The sequence below is a fragment of the Platalea leucorodia genome, assembly GCF_965183815.1.
Source record: "Platalea leucorodia genome assembly, chromosome: 3".
Classification (NCBI taxonomy): domain Eukaryota; kingdom Metazoa; phylum Chordata; class Aves; order Pelecaniformes; family Threskiornithidae; genus Platalea; species Platalea leucorodia.
The window spans coordinates 20613909-20635102 of NC_138825.1; the positions used below are offsets into that span (position 1 = coordinate 20613909).

Below are 21194 nucleotides of genomic sequence, written 5' to 3' on the forward strand. Positions count from 1 at the left end.
GCTAACACCTGTTTTGCTATTTTTCCCCTCAGATATCAGAGAGAGAGAAGTGAGGGTTTTTTTTTTTTCCCCACTTCCTTTTTCAAATGAAAGCTGAGACTTCCACGCAATCCCGAGCCCCCTGAAATCAAGGCATGTGGATGTTCCCCTGAGTTGGGCAGCCTCTTAGGAAGCAAGCTGTCTTTGGTTCAACAGCAGGTGGCAGATACCCCATTCGCCACAGCCATGTGGATTTCAGAAGCTGTAAATACCTACAGCTTGACTAAAAGCCGTGCTCATAATCAGGCTGCAAGACAACAAAGATGAGCAAGTCAGGCCTTGTCCCATCCTTGCTAACAGCCTTCTCCCTTCACTGCTGGGTGGGCTTTGTCTCCTTCTTCTCGGGGCTGAAGGGATGGGAACTGGTTTTACAAGCCCAGGTGGCCTTTTTCAGCAGCTTTAGAAGCTAAACTTGCTTTAGAAGCTAAACTTGCAGCTTTTTTTCTCTCTCAAAAATGCTGCTCTTGAGTACAAAGGGCTCTGGGAGAAGAGAAAATTAACATGAATTACACAGGCGTCTAGTCAGGTCTGTGGCCTGGAGTTGAGAGACAAGCAAATTCCTTGCTTCTTTCCACATTCCCACTGGATCCTCCCTTTTGCTCTCACCCTGTTGGACACGTGCAAAGAGGTGTAGGTCTTGTGCAACCTAACAAAGGGGGTTTGGAAAAATTACACGTACCGCAACCTTCATGAAGGCACAAGAACGGATGGCACTGGGGCCGTGGGTACGTGAAACCCACCTGTCTTTCTGAGAGTGCATGTTCTGCCTGCCTCCTTTGTAGTTTTCGGAGGCAAAAATTTAGCTTAACTCAGTGTTCCTCTCCTGTACCCTGAAGTGGGTAATAGGAAGACAAAGAGTTGTTTCAGTCTCTCCTTCCTCGAGAGCTACTACCACATTGCTTTCAGTCAGAATGGCTCTTCACATGTTTTTTTCCTAGCTGCATCACATGAGAAGCATCTGACCTGAGAGCAAATTAAAAGACTCTTTGAGCAAAGCCCCGGACTGTATTCATATGACCATCAAGAATATTTCTGCTTTTTCTCTGTTCTTTAAACAGATCTGTGAATTCGTTTCCTTGAAGGGTCTCTCACAGATAATGTAAAGTATGCCCATTCCTCGGAAAATCATGTGACAAGCGGCATCGCAGCTTTTTGACTTGGGAGATCAGTGTCTCTCACGAGAAGCAATTGTCACCAGGCCAGTGGTTGTTCTGATGTACATAGGGACGTTCTGTGGGATTGCCCTAACGTGCTCCATGTTAGTACTTAGACGTTTACGGTAGGAGAGCTCAGGGAGTTTTTGGGCATAAAGTATTACAGTCCTCCAAATATATCCAAGGAATTGTGGCCGTTTTATTTCAGGAGGTATAAATAATACCCAGAAAAAGGAATACTGACACAAATTCAAACACTGAGATGCTCCCTTGGCTTTTGAATGGAAACAGACACGCCACCATCTGTCAAAATAACATTAAAGCCTCTTCTGCTTACACAGAAGATATGAATAGGGTCAGGCCCAGCATATCTGAGGTTTTATGCTAGAATAGACAGTACTTTCCAAGAGTCTTGCTCAGTTTATTCCACTCTGTAAATCTGCAGTCCCTCAAGGAAAGGTCATCGCTGAATACCAAATAAACATTCATCTCATAACTGAAGGAGATCTGCTCATTCGTAAGATTACTTAGCCTGCAGCCAGGGCTCATGACGGAGTGCCACCTGTGGGTGAGTATCCTATAGTGGTGTCACACTTCTGTGTTGATTTTTAAAGAGTGATCCCACATTGGTGTATCCATGAAGCCTCAGACCCAGCCAGCCAGTTCAGACTTATGCTCCACTACTTCTGCCTAGAACAGAGATAAAATACGGATCCGAAGTCCCTTAGACTGCAGGCTATTGATCTGACCCTTGGAAGCACATCTCCACCGTAAGGGGATACCAACCATTTGTGCCGTGAATGTTCATTCAGTACATGTCTCCCCTGGTGTTGCATAGACCTGAGATCATCTCGTGGTCCGTTCATTCCAGGGTCTATAGCCTCACAGAAGCTGTGTAGATGACTACTTTCTAGTGTGTGTAGCAATGAGCTAAACACGAGACCTGAGTCAAACAGATGAGGCCACGGTGGTGGGAGGGGAACAGGAATCAAATCTGGTTAAGTGTGCAGTCAGAAAGCAGTCGGTGATGGATCCAAATCAATGCAATACTACCAAAGTCTTGCTTTTAAGCACAGGTTCTTCGCAGGCCCATCAAACAGGAGCAGGACAGCAAAGCTCCTGCTGCCACAGTGCCCTCTGGACCACTGTCTCATTCAGACAGTTCCTCCTGCCTCCTTATGTACATGTTTTGTACAGTTTTGCTAAAGAATCAAATATCTCTTTAGGAGACAAACGCACCAACCTGAAAAGCAGTATTATGCCTTTAAAGTTGTTGGTATCTCTTTGGCTTTCTAGATCTTGGGACGAATCCTTCAGACAATCCCAGGCTCTGAGAAGTCAGCAGACCTGTTCATGTGACTTGGAAAACTGTGAGTTAACACGGCTCTGCTCTGCCTGAAGTCAATGATAAATCAATAATTATTTTAACTGAAATGAGGTCGGTCCTGGGAAAAAGGAAAATACATGTCTGACATCTTTTAAAAATGCACATGACAGACAAAACAAGACGTTCCCTGTAACTATGCAGATGAACCTGTACAATTTACTTGGGCCCTCTGCTGATAGTCATCGTGGGGAGGACGTGGGTAAGGAATGACAATTAGACATTAATATTCAAATAAATCCTTCCCTGGTTGTATTTCAAGGAGATTCCCTCCTCCATAACCTATAAAAGAGAGTCTTGCTATATACACTAGGGGGCAGAGGCCTTCTATGCATGGACATCTCTTTGGTAGCTGGATTAGCTGTTTGACATAGACACACATCTGCAGTCTCGGTTACACTGTGTGATAATCCCTTGAGGGGATTTTTATTGTAATGAGATTCCTGCGAAATACATTAGGTGCTCCTATAGCCCTCTCTGGAGAATTTATCTGTGAAACGTCTCGTGTTGCAAAACTCCTGACACTACCAGAGCAATTGTTTTGAAGCCACATTGTTTGCTGGATTCCACCACACTGTTCAGGCGCTCGGATTCAGCCCAGTTTGTCTTTGCTGGCACAGTTGTATCATGACCAGTGTTCCCATTGCTGGAGCTACAACTGTAGCAGCAATGGCAAGAAATCTCAGAGAATGTAAGCAAAGAGATATTTTTTCACTCCCCTAAGGCGTAAGGGGAAAAGTGTCCTATTTTGATTTTTGTTTTAAAAAAAGCAAGGCTTAATCGCTTTCTGTTTCTGAACTTCACTCATGTACTCATGTTAAGCAGCAGTTTTCCAAAGAATCCATTGTCATATTTCTGCAAGCTTCTCTGCACAGAAGCACTTAGAATAGTTTATCTTACTAACTTTTAAAGTAAATTAAGTAAGTTTGTTTTAAACCCCTTCCCCTTCAGCAGGAGTGGCCATTCCTAAAATAGCCTTTACTGGCATTTAGTTTATTTAACTTTGCATTAACACCATTTAATCAAGCCTTAAATTAGGTTTTGAACCAACTTAGTTAAACTGGTTCAAGCCAGTTTGATTTTCAGTTATGCAGTAACTGAAGAGTTTATTACATTTTAAGATAAATGAAATAAGTGAATTCATACAGAGATATTCTACTGATCAAACAAAGCAGTTTTAAGGCAAATAAATCTACAGTTAAACCACTGTGGCTTTTCAAAACCTTGAGGCTTTATTTTTCCTCTTGTACAATGAAACTGTAAGTAAGTTGAAGAAAAAAACAAAAGATTTCTTTTATGTGTCAGGGAGGTTCAAGCATAGATCTCAGATTAAGAAAATAGCAATAACTAGTACCTTCTCATCTTCTTCTTTATAACTTCCCTCCTCTCTTCCCCATCTGACAAGCATCAATTGCTTCAAGAAGAGCTTGAGAAGCTAATTATTTTTAAATTCTGCAAGGTCTTGCACTTTGCTAATGAATCATACTCCTCACCCATATTTTTTCGTAAGCACAGCTAAACTCACCTTTTTCCACTCCATTGCCATATTTCACCCAAATCACCTTGGTGTTCCCATACATCTCACAGATGTTTTCATATAACAGTAATATGTGTTTCCAGAGCAGCAAAACTTTGCAGGCATTATGGGTGACACTCATCCTTGGTCAAAAACGGTCTTCACGAAATACAGTCATACTGCAACTGTCACAGATGGGCCAGAGTTAACTGTTGGTGGTGGAAAAGCTGTATCCATTTGAGCTTGTCTGTATTTGTCTCCCAAAGCCCAGGTAGATCCTGGAGATCATTTCAGCCAGGGCTGGGTTGAAGTGCAGCTGATATTTAACAGATCACATAACAATATACAGTAGTCAAGGAGCGAGAAATAGAAGAGAACAGCACATAGATCTGACATTGTCAAGGTGAAGTTAGCCTGGCAGAAAGTCATTACCCAATAGAGAATTACAGAGGAGAGGACGTTGCAAATATACGGAGGAGGGGAAAGCAGCAGAAAAGCCAACACACTGTGATAGAGCCGATGTGAGCACCTGAGCAAAGGGAGGTGTTGCACCAGAATTTGGATCCGTGCTCAGTGATGCAGTCTGAATTCCCTGACATTGGCCGTCTGCAAAGCAGCCCTGTGAAAATCTAAACCGGGGGCAGGCAATCTGCTTGCTTTCTGCGTGGTTCAGTCAGGAGTTTTTCTGTGCTTGAAATCCCTGGTAAAAGAATACCCCCGCCCTGTGGACGCATTGCCTGACAGTCACCAAGCAGTTCAGTTCCAGAATCTGCGCTATCACTGAAGGCAGCATAAAACTCGGCAAGACAGAGGGTGGGTGTAGTGCTGTCAGAAGAGCTGCAATACCCATATCCAAAAGAAAAAATTAGTGTTCTTCATGACATGTAGGGAAGATGCAGTTTCCTCATCTTCCCTATCAAGTCAGATGAGTTTACTCATACAGGAAAAAACAAATGCAGCTCCACTGATACCTCCATGTTATTTCTGGACAACTTACAGCTTGTATTCAAATGTGAATACAAAAGCTGTGATAAGGTATGTCAAAATCAGATATATTATTTAAAAAGAAGAAATATGCCTTCACTGTAATTTAGAAAAGGAAACAGTAATGGTAGTGACTTTCTGTATGAGCAAGAGTAGCATATAAGAAACCAACATTTCCCATGTACTCATTTCAAATGCTGCATTTGAGATGCTTTGGGCCTCATTTTTATACATGCTGAGCAGACAATATTCCACACTTCATGAAAGTCATGAGGTTTGTGAAAGTTGTGGCTCAGTCCAGACTGGGTTCCTTTTAGACATGCAGAAACAGAGACATCAAAAATCACTGGCCAGTTTTTAAAATGTTGGTTTTTACCTCTCCCTGCCTTAGTTTTCCCATCTGCATGGGAAAGAGGATAGTCACCCTGAGTGACAAGTGCCTTGAGGCACCCCCTCCAGGGAGCGGGTAGCAAAGTGCTCTGTCATTAATGAAGATGAGCAGTGCCCACTGTACTGCACACAATGCCAAAGCTTAGATCGTTTCTCACCCACCTCTGCTTTCAACCCTAAACTGCATTTGTCTCCTGTATCTTTCTCGGAGCTTTTCACGTTCCTGTTTATTTCAACATTTATACAGGAGGTTCCGTAACAACATCAGATTCATTTCATTCTTCCCCCCAGTGCAGCTATCTTAAATCATCTCATCTCTTAAAGTAATTTCTTGTCTCAGAAGGCCAGTGTGACACTTTTTATAAGCTCAAAGCCTACTCTGCTTGTTCAAGGAAGATACCTTGTGAATGCTGAATCAAGTCTAGCCTTCAGATCCCCATCTGTAGTTAAAACAGTCAATGCCACAGCAAATGCACGTGCAGGTGATGGCAGATGAAGTTTCCTAGACCTTGAAAAGATGAACTTGTTCCCTCCGTAGAGGTTATATCTGAACACAGAACCTCTGTTGATTCTAATCTCAGTGCTGAGCTAACGTGTCTAATGGTCTCTGAATTGAACCTTGTGCACACTAAGGGAATAAGGAAGCTACCTCTTCTGATAGTGAGGAGAGCCTTTAACCACTAGAACCAGAGTAGTTTTACTGCAGAAAGGAAGTGGGAGATTTGAGCAGCGAGGAGAGAAGAGCTTGTGGCTTGGGCACTGATTTAGGATACTGGTAGTCCAGGCTGGCTTCCCAGTTCCTGCACAAACTTCCTAAATGTTCATGCAACACAGAGATAGGAACCTTTCCAAGGCCTGACATGTTCCTTAGAGAATAAACTCTTGGACAGCATGACTCCTGCTTATTATATACATATGTTTTTCACTTATGTCAATGAGCTTCTGACTCTTAAGGTCATTTGAATAAATTTTCAGTTTGGTAGCTGAGACAAATAAATCAGAGTTGGGCTGAAATCAGTTTGAAATGACTCACAGTAGAGATATCTGGGGTTTATTTGCGTTCACAAGAAAAACTGCAAAGTGTTGCTTGGAGTTGTGGAACATACTTTATTCAACCCCAAATGAAATCTTTCCTTCTTAAAATACTTACAGTGAAAAAGAGTTAAATAGCAGGCTAACATTATAAAATTGGTGGTGGTAGTGGCCACCTCTTCTGCAAACACAAGCACTCACACAGGCAGTGTAAAACCCAGATCTGAATATCCTTTCCATCTAGGAGGAGCTGACCCACATCTCCCACTTCTCACAGAAGCGTCTTCTCAAAGCTGTTCTGCATTCACCAGATTTAGTCAGAGGGAGGAACCTTGCCTGATGTTGTGATGTTTTGTCTTGTGCTTTGATCTTGTTGTAAAGCCAATACATTTCTGACATGCTGAAATAGTTCCTTTCGATGTTAACAACATTAACGTAATTTTTGGTTCAGCCAAACTATACTGCAAAGTTGATGGACGGTTAATCATTCTAAGCTTGTGCTGAAAGTGGCCAGTTGTCAGCATCTCTTATTATTCTTTCTTCATTTATTTGAACTATCCAATGGAGTCCTATAAATAGGATATAATCTTCTATTGAAAGAGAGGGGAAAAAGCATACAAATGATACCAGCCTCCTGGGGACTTTTCTAGAAGGACTTCTCCTTTCTTTATTATAAAGAAATATAAAATAAAACTTTTGCTCAAGGGATGTACCAAATACTTTGATCTAAATTTTAGCTTATACTGTTGGGAGGCTTTTTGCTGTAAAATATTTCTTGTGAAGTCTGAAACAAGCATAAGTTGACTCATGGAAGAAAAATTGAATCATAAAGAATAGCTACTTGAACATACACAGCAATGAACCCAAACACCTCCATTAGTGTCTGCAAATTGTAAGATTGACTCTAAACACCACATGAGCTGACCAGTCCCCACCAAAGGAGAAAGAGCTAAAAAGAGAAACAAAGAACAGCAGATGGGACAAAGAATGGATAATCCAAAAACGTTTAACTCTGCCTCCTTCAAAACCAAGACTGTTTTGGAGGTCTGCAGTCCAATTTGTGCCAGAAGTCCTGATAAAACACATCAGACTTCTAAATAGGGATCGTATTGCAAGATGGAGCTCTAAACAAATACCTACATGGCTGCATTGCCCATCTCATCCCAGAAACTAATGCATCTTTCGTCATCTTTTTTCTAATATTCTTCTTTGCTTCTGCCTCTCCTTGTCATCCTAACTCAGGGTCCGTCCTGCCAGATGCTGAGCTCACTGTGGTGCTCATGCTGCCGAGCGCTGAGTGCCTTTGAAGCCACTGGAGGCCTGATGCATTTTGCATCAGGCTTGTGCTCTTGAGTTTTGTCACAGGGTGTTCGTTTTCCTTGGTTTCCAAAGGTTTCCTGATGGTCAGCAATGTTATATGGCGATAAACCATAATATGAGCTATTCTTCAAAAGGACATAGAGAAAGAGGAGGGAGGGAGGGAAAGGGAATTGCTTGCTGACAGTACTCGTTCCTGTGAATCCCAGGGTCACCGATCAATGCCAGTGCTGAGCATCCAGCGGTCACTGAGCGCTGGGCTCTACTGTGTCATTTCCAGTGTGCTGTAGAAGCATACCCACTCATGATGCAGACAGAAAGGACAGTGTGTGACTCCTGTAGGACAGCTGGGCAACTTTGCCAGCTGCAAGGCTGTCGTTATGCCTAGATGTAATGTGGGATGGGCAGGAGAACCCCAAGTCTGTTCCCTGCAGCCCCTCTCCCCTAGTCTGACCTGAGGGGAGGAAGGGGCGTTGACTCACCAAGACCTGTGCATGACTGGGTTTTTTTGTGAGTGGCCCTTGCTGCTGGTGCAGCTACTGAATTAGCCACACGCTGCCCTTTCGCTGGGTTTTGCTGAGTGCACTGCTAGTGCCTGGGGCCTTGGTCTTCCCTGGGCTGGAGCAAACCAGTTCATCTCCCTGCAGGCAACCCCGCAGGGTGTAGAGACAGTAACTGTGAGATTGTAGAGACAAGACAAGACAACTGGAAAATATTTTTTATAGAGAACACAAACACTTCATTATTATTTATTTCTACAGTAATCTATTTCTAGCTCTATGACACTCTGTTCACTTGTTACCTAGCATCTGTGCTGTCTCTAGTGTTGGGGTCCAACCCCGTTGTCTGCAGCTGCACTATTTGGATGGCAGGTGCAAGTAGGGTAATGAGGGTGTGCTGGAGCTTGGCTGGGTGGTGGCCTTGGCATAGCAACGGCAGCGGCTGCTGCCAGCATGGACGTTGAAAGGCATGGGTCCCAGAAGTGAAGCAGGCTAGCCCAGAGCGCCTGCATAGCTGCTGAACATGGATGCCCAAATGGAAAGGTGGGAAGCCCCAGCCCTAGTGTAAAAGGCCTGTTTGGTACAGGAGGTAGAACGGGGTGTGGTGAAGCATGAGATGGAGCAGAAGCTGCATCCTGGACACCAGCCAGGGTGCGGCTGCGGAGTTGTGGCGATAGGGATGTACGGGCACTTCCGATCTGTGTTGTTGCTTCAGCACGTGGCTCGGTAGGTGTGGAGCTGCTGGGTGAAGATGTCTGGGTGTCCTCCCTGCAGAGCAGGGATCGTTCTCCTCCGCAGAAGCAGCTCCTACACTGCAGGCCGAATGTCTGGGGTTCTTTTCAGGCGGCCTTGCTTCAAATCCGCGTCCAGTGAGAATGCAGCTGGTGCTGTGTTTTTTACACCAGCACTTTGCTTACAGGTTCATAGCAGGTGGGGATAATCTCCCTTGAAATAGGAGTTATAATAGAAGAGTAACTAAAAAATGCAAAGGAGAGGAGCTAGTTGGCAGCATTTCCAGACTGAGAAAGACAAAGCTACGATAACTAAGCATTTGATTCAAAAAAGACAAAGATGGATATTAAAAAGGCCTCTTAGGGGCATTTTAAACCTAAAGTTGAGGCTGAATAAAATGTTACAATACAGTTCTGTTAAGTCATAACCCCCCTTGTGTTTTTGTCATTTGGGAGCACAGAAGTGTAGAATTTTCCAAAGTGTACAAATGGATGTAGAGCCCCAAATATCAGTGGTTTTCAGCCACTTCAATGTGGAATGAATGCGTAGGTAATAATATAATGCTGACGTATCTTGTCAGCATTCAGCAGATGCCACAAGAAAATTTAATTTTTTGTTACGGCAAGATATGGAGCAAGTACAAAAAAAGCACAATATGATGAGACTATCTTTCCGTTTCCTGGGCTCAAAGTAAGCGGAAATAACCAAAACCTATTTTTTCAGCATTTCTGCTCCTCAGAAGTAGTGTGTCAAGAATTGCTGAGAATGACCGGAGAGACAAAATCAGGACGTTCACTACCATCCTCGTCTCCTACCTTGTAAAGGCTTACTGTATATGAACGTAAATCTATCCCAGCAGAATATCCTGAGACTTATTTCACGTACGGAGGGACTGACGTACCTCGCCAAAAGCAGAACCTGCTGCTGCTAGTGCTTGAAGTTCGTCAGGTGAGGCAGATACTGGAGAATCCTCTTCCATTTTGCTGAATCCATGAAGATTAAGCTGACGAATGAACATTTTCATGGACTCAGTTTCAAAAATTTGCAGAGGTCCTCTCCTTCCCAGCACTTCCTTTTTGAAGAACCTTTCAGCAACCACTATGCGGTTTCCAGCATTGCCCCACCAAATTGACTGAAACCAATTGCCTCCAAAAATTTTCCAGAGTTTCTTCAGGAAGAAGGGGGACGAAAAGCTTTGCCAGAGCTCTCCTCCAAAAAAGTAGCACCTACACTCACAGCCCAGGCTTCATCAGGCAAAACTTGATCAGCTTTTTCTTCTAGTAGAGCTGCAAAGGGAGCATCACCAGTGGCTGGCTCTTCTATCACATACTGGAGAGACAGGAGAAGTTGAGAAAGCCGACTCAACTGTCTGGTCCGGAACAGAAACCCAAGATGTTTCTGATTAAGAAGGCTCCATTTTCTTTTTTTTTTTTCTCAATTTGACTAGAAGTTCGAAGCTGTAGCTTCTTACCTGGCCAGCCAGGCTTTGTCCTATGAGACGAGATGCAAGATGAAGAGCAATGGTGCCAGCTGCCCGGGGAGCCCAACTGAAAGTTCGCAAACGTCACCACAACACCCGTGGTGCATCACAGTCACATCACAGCCTGGCCTCCATCTCCTGGCAGAATGAAGCAGGGGCAGAAGAAGTTGCTAAACAGCAGTGGTTGCTTTTCATTTATAGAGCTGCAGATGTTTTGAGCCAAGGGTCAGGAAGGAAATAAAACTGTATTTGCATTTCCTAAGTCCGGAAAGGCCAGTGCTGCATCCAGTTGCCTTTGGCAGTTGGTCCCCCAGGAGGAAGAGGGAAGGCTGCAGTGTTAGGAGTCGCAATGCCCCATACTTGAAGTTTTTCAGTTGGGTACCTTTCACCCACGCAGAAATGTCTCTACCCTCTTTGTTCTTATGGTGAAGCTTCTGCTTCACCGCCTGGACAAAGAGTTTTGATCAGCAGGGCTGGGGCTGCAGCCACTGCCCAGCTGCTGTGCTTGTGGGGCTGCTCCTCCTCTAGGCACGGCTTCCCCTTCTCCGTGCGGCCCCCTGACTAGCTCCCTTCTGGCCTCCCTTATTTACCTGTGGGTTCTCCAGGTGAGCAGTGCTGCTAAAAGAAAACAGAAATCTGTTCCCGGTGCCTCCCCATTTCTTCTGTAGAATAACCCACGCTCTGTGGTTTCAGTAGCGCTGCTTCTGTAACGGGCTGTCCAGGTACTGAGGTGATGCTCCCAGCTTTCAGCAGTGTTTCAGTGGCTGCTCCATGGGATACACCGTAAGTAAAAGGCTACCTAAGTACGTTTTGCAAATGAAATAAACAGGAGCTATGCATCCCAGCCCTTTTTTGGGTTGGCTTCCTATGCTTTTATTTGATATTTGCCCTTCATAAACCAAACCAGCAAAACCAATGATGCTCTAGTGAGCTTTTAAATTCAACCCTCTCTGCAGGACTGCATGTTTTTCAGTAAAGGAAAGATCTGATTGAGCGCCTGTAGGAGTTGGTGATTCTCTTCCCTTCGGCATTTGGATCTGGCCCTGGGAGTTTTATGAAACACTGGCAGAAGTGTGAGGACAATAAACATGAGGACAATAAGCGTGAGCCCGAGAAGCATTAGAATAGTATGGGCATAGCTAATAACAGCTGGGAGTTTGGGCAGAGCGAGAAGGGTCTCCTGGAACTGCCTGAGCACCACTGAAGGTGGACTTTGCTATTCACCTGCAGGGAGAGGATACGATGGAAAACAAGGGCTGTCCATGGGGGCTGAGAAACTGTGGCTGGGCCAAGCCGAGCGGAGACAGCTGCAGACAAGCTTGCAACAGCTACGACAAGAGCTAATGTAATAACTGTGTCAAAAGAACAGTTACTTGCAGGAACTAGTACAAGTAACGTACCTGGTGTGTTGGCTTTGCTAAAGTTCATCATGCAAACGTGACCATATGAAAACAGGAATGAGAAAAAAAGGCTTTAGCTATTATTAGCTATTTAGCTCTGTCCCTTTCTCAGAGCCAAGGCTGTCCTTACAGTCCCAAGCCCCAAGGGTGGTTCTGGCATGGGCTGGCGGGCAGGAGAGCCCTTATTGCTCTCTCTGCTACTGCTTCCCTGCATTGCCTTGGGCATCGCACTGTCACTGCTGTTGCCCTCTGTTTTCTGACTTGTGCTGTGGGGAGGACTGGCCTCACCACTGCCAAATGCTCGGAGCTCTTCCACTTGTAGCTGCAGGGAGTTACCTATTCACTCATCCTGTTTACATCACATCAGCTTGTTAAAAAGAAAGGCTGCCCGGCATGCTTACCTTAAATGTAGATGGAAAAAATATATCTACCCAGTGGAAACTGATTTGAATTCAGTAGATTATTTAGTACCTTGTATGTAAATCCTTGCTTTCAATTTTTGAATAGTACAAGTGAAAATAGGAAATGTGGAAAAAAGTACTTCCTTGGAGACAGTGCTTGAAGGGATTTTGAACTGAATTCTGAAAGAGAGAACTTGATCAGTTCCCATCCCAGAGACAGCTGAATTTCTAATTTAGGTGTACAGTATAAGACCTGGTCCTTAGCCCATTTGAATCAGTACGTATTTTTCTTTGGATGTAACTGGGTAACATATGCAGACTATAATTTGTGTTTCCTTCTACAGTTGTTAGCCTTTGGGGGATTTTTCGGATTATCTAAATGTGGGAGAAAGAGCCAAAACTTATTTCAGGTGTGATGTAATACACTTTATGGGAGTCTTCCCAGGGACTGATCTGGTTTCTTATTCTCAAATTATTATGATTATTTCAAATGTAACCAAAATTAATCAAAGGCTTTCAAACCCTGCTGATACTCAGAATTGTTGCAATAATTTTGCATTTACTTATGAAAAAGCTTCCATAATTGTAAATGCTTAAGCATATTAGCAGGAAATATTTGACTGTAATCTCAGCCTTCTGTAATGATCTGGAAAATCGAGTGCTGCCATAGCTATTCCAAATCCGTTTGCCTGCAATACAGCTAACGTCTCAATTAAAAAAAATCGATGAAAACTCATCAACATTTATGCTCACAGTGTGTTATAGACACTTTGAAATGTTTGAAAATTAAAATGGAAAATAAACCATCAAAAATTATTCCAAAACCAACCCATCAAGACTGCCTTCTCAAAGACAGCATTTCTCATTGAGAACAGGTTAGACCAGATGTGGGCTTTTTAAACTGATTTGGTGTTGGAGACAGAACTTGACAAAAAACCCATAGTTTTTAGAGACTGCAAGGCCCCACCTTCCGCTTTTACAACTTGCTGTACGAGGCAAATGCCTCTGATTCACCCCAAACTTGAGAAAAAAACCTCTGAGAATCATTTAAGCATTAAGAATGGGAGAGCGTAGTTTTGATGATAGAGAAAAAGATGAAAGTTATTAATCAGGTTTTTAACAGAAAATGAAGTGCAGTATTAACTTCAGGCATTACCCGTTTCTGGTAAACATGGGAGACATCATCTGTTAACAACTGCCAAGCAAATTTCATTAACGGCAAAGTGTCCTGCACTGTTTCTGCAAAGGTCATCATCCTCCTTTTTCCAAAGTGGCCAAAAGCTGAGACACATTTTGTTTCCATGTAAATGCAATTGTAATATGCTTGTTCATATTGACAGCTTGCATTTGAGGGACACTTCCATCCACCTTCCATCTGAAACGAAAATCTGTTTGTCCGATCACCTTGGGACGCTGAAGCTGCCCCAGCAGTACTTTTCCTCCAAGGGAAAAGGGATGAACCTTTGGTTTGCCAGGGCTGTAAGGACTCCCCTGGTCCTTGCAGTATGTTTTTCTTGGATACACTGCAACTGTAGGTGCTACTCAGAGTCTTGCCATGGAAGTTAATTTTTCCATCAGAGAGCAAGCAAGCTGGGGAATATGGGAAAACAGAGGCAAGGAGCGTTACATTTCTGTGCAGAGACTCAGCTGGCCACCAGCCCGCAAAGCCATCACGGCAGTTGTTCAGGTAAAAAAAAAAAAAGAAAAAAAAAAAGAGAGAAATGTAATATTTGATGACAATCTAGTGTCAGAGTCCATGACATCGCCTGCTTCCAGCTGCTGATTAATCATGTGAAAGAAATTAATTTGGACATGGAAGAGTGAATCCAACTACTGGGACAAATAACTGCATTCAGAAAGGAAGTAGGAGGGAAGAATTTATCAAGTGTTTGGTCAAATTAATTTATTTTAGAACAGCCCCAACCCCCAATTCTCTCTGTCCCTGTCAGATTCATTACTAAATCCTCATGGTCTGAATGCACTCCTATATGATTCAGTCTTTTGGTTTCCACAGAATTACTACAGTTTCCCCATGAGCAGAACTGGCCATCATCTTGATGGAGAGAAGGTGAGAAAGTGGTGTGGAGGGAAAATAAAACCACTGACAATTTAGGAGTTTCAGTGAGGCTGTGCAGTGAGAGAGTCCCTGGCATGGGTCTCAAGAACTTTGTGGAGGCTTCCTAGGGCACTTACCACTTCCAGAGACATGGGCGTTTTGGCGTTCTCATTCTCCTTATCTCAACTTTCAGAAGTATTCCCAAGAGTTCACAAAACCCGTGTATACTCGTCACTTCCCATCCAGGTCAGTTTCCCTGGGAAAGGAAAGAGGATGGGAATGGGACAGTGCAGGTACTTCAGGGCTCTCTAGTCAGGGGTTGGGAAGCCACTTAACTCTGCAGGCGAGATCACTGTTTAGACAGTAAATCTGATGGCAGGCATTTTGTTAGTTGTTGGAGTTCATCCCCTCGTCTCCAGTGGTCTCAAGTGTGCAAAGGAAACCCTGCTGCAGCAAAATGGAAGCTGATTTGTAGAAGACTAGAGTTGCACCTGTTATTCTGAAGTCCCTTCCAGTGTCTCTCCAGCAACTATAATGGGATGACATCCAGGGGAGAACTGGGCCCTGCGTGCTGAGCAGGACAGCTCTGATGAACTCCAGTCTTTGCACCACTGATGCGCCACTTTCTTGATCAGTACCACTTTCTTGCTTGCTAAGGCAGCCTCCAACAGTCTTTCTTGGAGGTTTCAAGTCTGAGTATGCTCATGTGATGTTCCTTCCAAAAACAGGACCCTGCCTAACTTGAGAGCCTCACACAGGGTCTGTTCCTGCAAAGAATCCAAATTTCTGTTTGTCTAACTTTAAAGTCTGTTCCACCAGCTGTAATAAATCTCAGCCTGCTCCATTCTGCCTCCACATCTCTTTTCGAAACAATAAAAATGGTAGATGGTTCCCTGATGACCGCTGTTGCTGATGACGCAAATGGTACCTCACTAACTGGATCCTGTAAGTCTTGTTCAGCCCCATCCGTCACCTTCACAGGGAAGAAGAGATGTTAAGCAAACTGTCTCTTAAAGATAGATAGGGCTGTAAAAAAGAAAAATATTTCATTGTTTCAACATTTTGTTCCTTTTAGGAAATGTAAACCAGAAGGAAAAAAAGTGGTCGATTTTGTTGTTTTTTTTTTTTTTAACGTAAAACACACTTGCAATCCAGTCCAAAAATGACCCTGAGGAGAGTTAAAGAAATTGGGTTGTGTAGCTAAGAAGTGAGTATCTCTGCCAACAAATGATGGGTGTTTCCAGGATATGGTCTCCCCTATCAGAAAGGGTTATTTCCAAGGCATTTCTCTGGCAGCTTTTATGAATCTCCCTCTCTCTGAGCCAGAAGACAAGAAGATGTCAGACAGCTGAGCTCTTGCACCATTCCCGTTCTCCTATTCAGGACAAGGCTGTCCTCAGCCAGCAAGAGAGAACGTAAGGGAACTGGCAAACCTCAAACATTTTGTCAAAGGGAGACACGCTTGTAAAGTTAATCTTTAGCACTCTGTCCGGGTGCCCTCTTCCTCCACCTCATAAAACAGCCCTGAAGAAAAACAGTTTCAGTCTGTTCTCGGTGGAGAGAAGACCGCAACGGCTGCCAGCTTTTCCAGTGCCTTCAGCTGGGGGTGCAGGCTGTGTTCACGAGGGGCGAAGAGGCAACCTCTCCGCCAGCCTCAAGAAGCCACAGTCTCTGAGGGCAGAGCAGCCCACCTGGCATTGGGGCCAGCAGAGCCTCACCGGCTCTCCCGGTTCTCCCTCCTCCGTGCTCTTTTTGCCCGGGCAGGTGTCCCTCTGTCCCCCTCGCCAGACAAATCCTGCCCTTCTCAAACAGCGGAAGCCTGTGGGCAGAGTGGCAGGAGCGTGGGTGCGTGAAGGGAGGGCTGGGAGCTGGAGGGAGGGCTGGGAGCTCCCCACCGGGGAGCAGCTGAACCTCTTTGCCGTGCCCCTCTGCGGCACCGTCTTCTGCCAGCTCTGCCTGCCTCAGGCCAGCCCGAAGGCCTACGTAACCCGGCCCTGAACGCTGCTGTCAGGGGTCGCGGGAGAATCTGCTTCAGACAACAAAGGCTACAGGTCTCTATAGGTGTATCCAGAACAGAGGAGAGCAAAGGATGGAAAAGGGTTGAAGAACAAGTGGAAAGTATTACGCAGGGGTTCTGCTGAGCACCTGCAGGCTCCACGCCTCTCCTCTTCTGCCCTCACTTTTGCATCTCATTAAGTTACTTAGGCAATTAGGTGAATTCCCCTGGGAAGAAGAGGGCAGCCAGCTGGAACTCTGTGGTATCCGTCCCCATCCGGCAGGAAGCAGGGAGCAAATACGTAACATTTAGGAAGCCTTTAGAGCTGCAGTCTAGCTCATCAGCTCTCATTCAGCAAGCTTGGAAATGGATGGTTAATGTCTCGTCTCTGGGCCAGATCTCCTTCCCCAGCTGTAATGGCTTTTTAGATATCTAATTTCGAGCAGCTTTTAGTACCTGCCAGCCCATGAAATATCTTTCACCTTTTCCAAAGGAAAAGAAGAATGGGGAGCCCCTTCCTTGGAGCACAGAGGGTTGTGAAGAGTGGCAAACTTCATGGCGAGGTGAGGGACCGTCCCAGCTCTTGAAATCTGCCTTCTTACTCAGGCACCTAAATGTGGGTTTAAATGCTTCAGTTTAGTTACACAGAGGTGAAAGCAGCAGCCGTAGGAACTTGCCCAGGGTTAGAGAGCACATGGTAGTAGAGTGGGAAATGCCAGTGATCTGAAACTCTGTAGTCTGCAGCGGTGGCTTAAAAATCTTTCTAGGCATGTGCCCTCTCGGAGATAAATAACTGCTGATCCAGGAGCAACCTGGAAACACTTGGGGGAGGAGGAAGGGCAGCACAAGAGGGAGCCTTGTCCTGGGCATACCAGCCAGAGGCGGTGGGAGCACAGCAAGGAAAACTATGCTGCCTTGCTGAAATTGCTGCCCAAATCCAGAAGTGGGGAGGCAGCTCCGAGAGCAGTTCACAGCTCCAGGAGTGGATGTCTTCAGAGCAAGGGCAGGGGGCAGCAGGGAGACAAAGGCTCTGACTAGTACTAGTTAGCGATGGAGAAGCTGCTCTTGGTACTATTAAAATGCACCCTTATTATGCCTGGGCATGCACGTATGTACATATGTATAGAAACTTGTGATAGGGCTGAAAATTTTCTGAGGTGGACATGTATGCTGTTCTTTCCATAAGGGCTTTACTTACCTTTAGTTGTTCAGAGGAAAAGCATGATCTAGTGTGTGCATCTCAATCTGTCTGGAAAGATATTCTTGCCTGAAACAATTTTATGTGCAAGGACTGGTGTTTTCCAGTGACTGTTATAATACAGCTGCTTTTCAGGGTCAGGGTCTGCTGACCTTTGCAATTTGTTGCGTGGCAATGAACAGTGCTACATACAGAAAATGGCACCAATAATACACTGTTGTCTGGCAACATCATTTAGGAATATTTTCATAGCTCTATTGCTTTAGCTATTCAAAATTATGAAGAATCAGGCTAGATCTGCCAGTTTATTAAACTGTGCTGCACTCATTCAAAGCTCAGCTTTTTTCCTTTCACAGACATAGGAACAGACAAAGGTAAACATCTGTCCATCATAGAAATATTATGGTAAATCCTTAAAACATGTTATTATACCACAGGCAAAAATAGATTCTTGAAGAGAGCCAACATGCTATATTTTAAATTAAATGCCCACAGCCCAGTATGGGCTTTAAAGCCATTAATCATGTCCTCTTCAGTGCCCTCTTTCTTCCAGTTTTTCAAAACACAGGAATCACTCATTGCAGACTGGAAACTTGGACAGCATTTCTTGTGATCCCACATTCATCTCATCCCTAAAAGGTGCAGTGGAATCTCACAGCCCCGGAGGCTGAATATCCCCGGCTATACTACCAAACCAGAAACAGTCTATGTGACACACTGCACACTTGGAAAATAGCTTGTCTTTTTCCTGCTGTGATCGTAGCTATCTCAAACAAATGCAAAGCTGCCCAATTATGGTTATGTGGTCACAGTCTAGTGGAATAACTGTGACCCATGAATAGGAAAAACCTCTTCAGACAATGAAGCAGTATTTGAATTCTAATTGTTTTATCCCCTCAACCACAGATGTCGGTACAACTTTTAGTAGCCTCAGGGTCCAACAGGGAAGGATTTCCCTTTACAATTTTATTTTTACTGAACCTCAGTAAAACTCAGCAATACATATTTCATGTGCTCCTAGTGCCTCTAGTCTGGTCCGTGCAAAAAAAGGAAACATTAATGCTGAATCATGGGTTACTCCCCAAACATGCACATGTGTTTATATTCTTCTTATTAGCAAATAGCAACCCTGGGCCAATGTGCCAATGCACTGCTGCAGCGCAGGGGAGCACAGCTGTGGCGCACACCAACTGCTGAGCATATTCAGACATAAAACCAATGGGCATTCACATCAGACCTTCACATCTTCACCCTGGGGAGTTGATTAGCTGAGGGAAAAATAAAGGTACCACTGGCATATATGCATTGCATCAAGAGGAAATCTAACATCTTGTGCTTGTCCTAGGGTTCATAAACTTTCTTGCCTATCATGTGTGTATATAATTCCTTGTCAGAGTACTTTGCTATGCATAATGTTTTCCATACATACATGTTAATCTCGAGCTCTGTAACGGTTCTCCAAAGTCCTGCTGCAAAACCCGGAGCCTGTGAGCCAAACTGATGTTCTTAGCCCAGCGCTAATGCTCTGCATATGTGTGCTGTGCATGGATGTATGGGATGTACGCATCCCTTCTTCCAAGGGCCCCAAGCGTATATGAAACTTCAGGCAGGTCACAGCCACAAATACCCGAGGAGACGCAGGACGTCTTAGTACGTACTGCCCATTTCACAGGCGGGTGAAACAAGGCGGAGAGGCAATAAGCCAGATTGCTAACACCCCACAGCGCAGCAGGGGCAGAGCCAGGAACAGACTGCCGAGATCTTTGGCCGGCTTTCTTGGCTGCGCCGAGCCGTATGACTTGGTGCAGCACGGGGCGAGGTGCAGGCAGGAATGTGTGGAGGAGGTTCCCAGAGAACAAAACTGGTTCCTTTGTGCTCTAGGTGGATGTACGAGCTCAGGCAGAGGCGGGTGCAGTACACAGACTGCCCTGAATTACACTGACTTGCTACAGGTGTCTCTGCAGAGCCCTGTGTTCTTGCTCCCTGAACAGAAGCTGGCACAGAAAATATTAACCAGTCACTGCTTAATTCTGCCGTTTATATGTGTTCCTGTGGGATAGCAGGAGGGCAGCAAATGACCAGATAACCCAGCTCAGAGGTCACTGAGCTGGGAAAAACAGCATCTTTCTGACCTGTTTTACCACTGAAGCGATACAAAAGGGCTGGTGCAAGATAAATATCCAGAGCCCTGTTCTCAGGCCTCCATTTCCCCTGCCAGCCCAGTCAGACCAGAAGTGTGCCGTGCCTGTGACAGTACCTGCCTGAACGCAGACCATCCTCAGCACATAATTCAGTGTTGTGTTTCTTCTTGAGTCTTCTGTCGTTCTTTTTCTTGTAAAATATTAGCCGGATTTATTCTCCATCACACTGGCATAAACATAAAGTAAGTCTGCTGTCTGTAGAATTACTCTGTGTTTATCCATTTATTTTTGTCTTTTACATGATTGTAAGATTCAACTCACTGGTGAGGAAATGCTGTAAAATACTGACTTCCACTGCAAGGACGCTGATGGTCCTTCTGACGCTGAACTGGATGAACAGTGACAGTTTGGACAACTCATCGTTGAAACACAGTGAAGGCTGTCTTGTCCAACCAGTCCAAACATGACACAGAGCAATAATTTAAAAAATGAATCTTATAATAAAGCAAGAATGGAAGGAGGAGGGTACTTTAGGATCGTAGTTGGTTTATGATTAAATTGTTATGATTGTTTCTGTTTTGTTTTTACAGTTGGATTGATACTAAGTAGATTGTGGTCCATTCTGTCTTGTTCTAGCTTTATAATGCAGCCCATGCCATACTAATTGAGTGCCTCCAAGGATTTAAGTGAATAGGTTGACCAACATCCATCGCGCAACTGTTCTCCCCTCTCCATGGAAGGAGGTATTTCTGCAGTACAGGACCTTGTTTCGATAAGGCGTTTTGGGGGTTTTTTTGCTTGTTATTGTGGTTTGGATTGGGGAAGGGGTTCTTCTTCAAATCAGTACGTGTCTGTGGGTTTTCCCTAAGGAAAGCAGATCAGGGGAAGGAATATACCATGCACTTAGAGTGGAAAATGCTGAGACTTGCAACACATCTCAGTCATGGGGAGCCTGTTGCCAAGCCTCAGGCCCTCAATGATGTGAGCATCATTGTGCCAGAGGACAGGGTCACCATCTTCATCTTCATACTCTGGCAACCTTTTAGATACTATCCCAGGGCTCAGCATGGCAAGACTTGAGATGTGGACCAGGACCTTGACTCCAGAGGAAGAGGGTGTATAAAGTAGCAAAAGACAGTTCTGCCTGTGCTTGAGAGGGTCACCAGCACCGTACTGGTCTGCCAGGGCTCCCCTAGCCCTGGAGGGCTGTGCCTGGGAGCAGGCTTTAGCAACAGTCAAAGCAAAACGTTAGCTAGGGTCACGGCAGAGGCTGAAAGGAGAAAAACAGCCTTGGCTGTCCCCTCCGCTTTTCCTATCCAGCGTTCGCTTCCTGCGCAGCTGATCTCCCCTCCTGCCCGAAAAGCCCTCTCATCCGGCTGCAGTGGGGCGCAGGCGCTCCTGCTGCAAGAGCCACCGCTCCCACCGGCTGCCAAACCTCCCCTTCCCCCCGGGCATTCACACCCGGCAGGGCCCG

The 21194-nt window shown here is 44.9% G+C and overlaps 1 protein-coding gene across 1 annotated transcript in view; it reads left to right on the forward strand.

Annotated features, from left to right (window-relative positions):
* Positions 1-20543: 20543 nt before the first annotated feature.
* Positions 20544-21194, forward strand: part of LIN9 (lin-9 DREAM MuvB core complex component) — a gene marked incomplete at its 5' end in the record, with an annotated part of 274917 nt that continues 274266 nt past the window's right edge. The window contains one exon of the mRNA XM_082305758.1: positions 20544-20547. The remainder of the gene's footprint in view (positions 20548-21194) is intronic.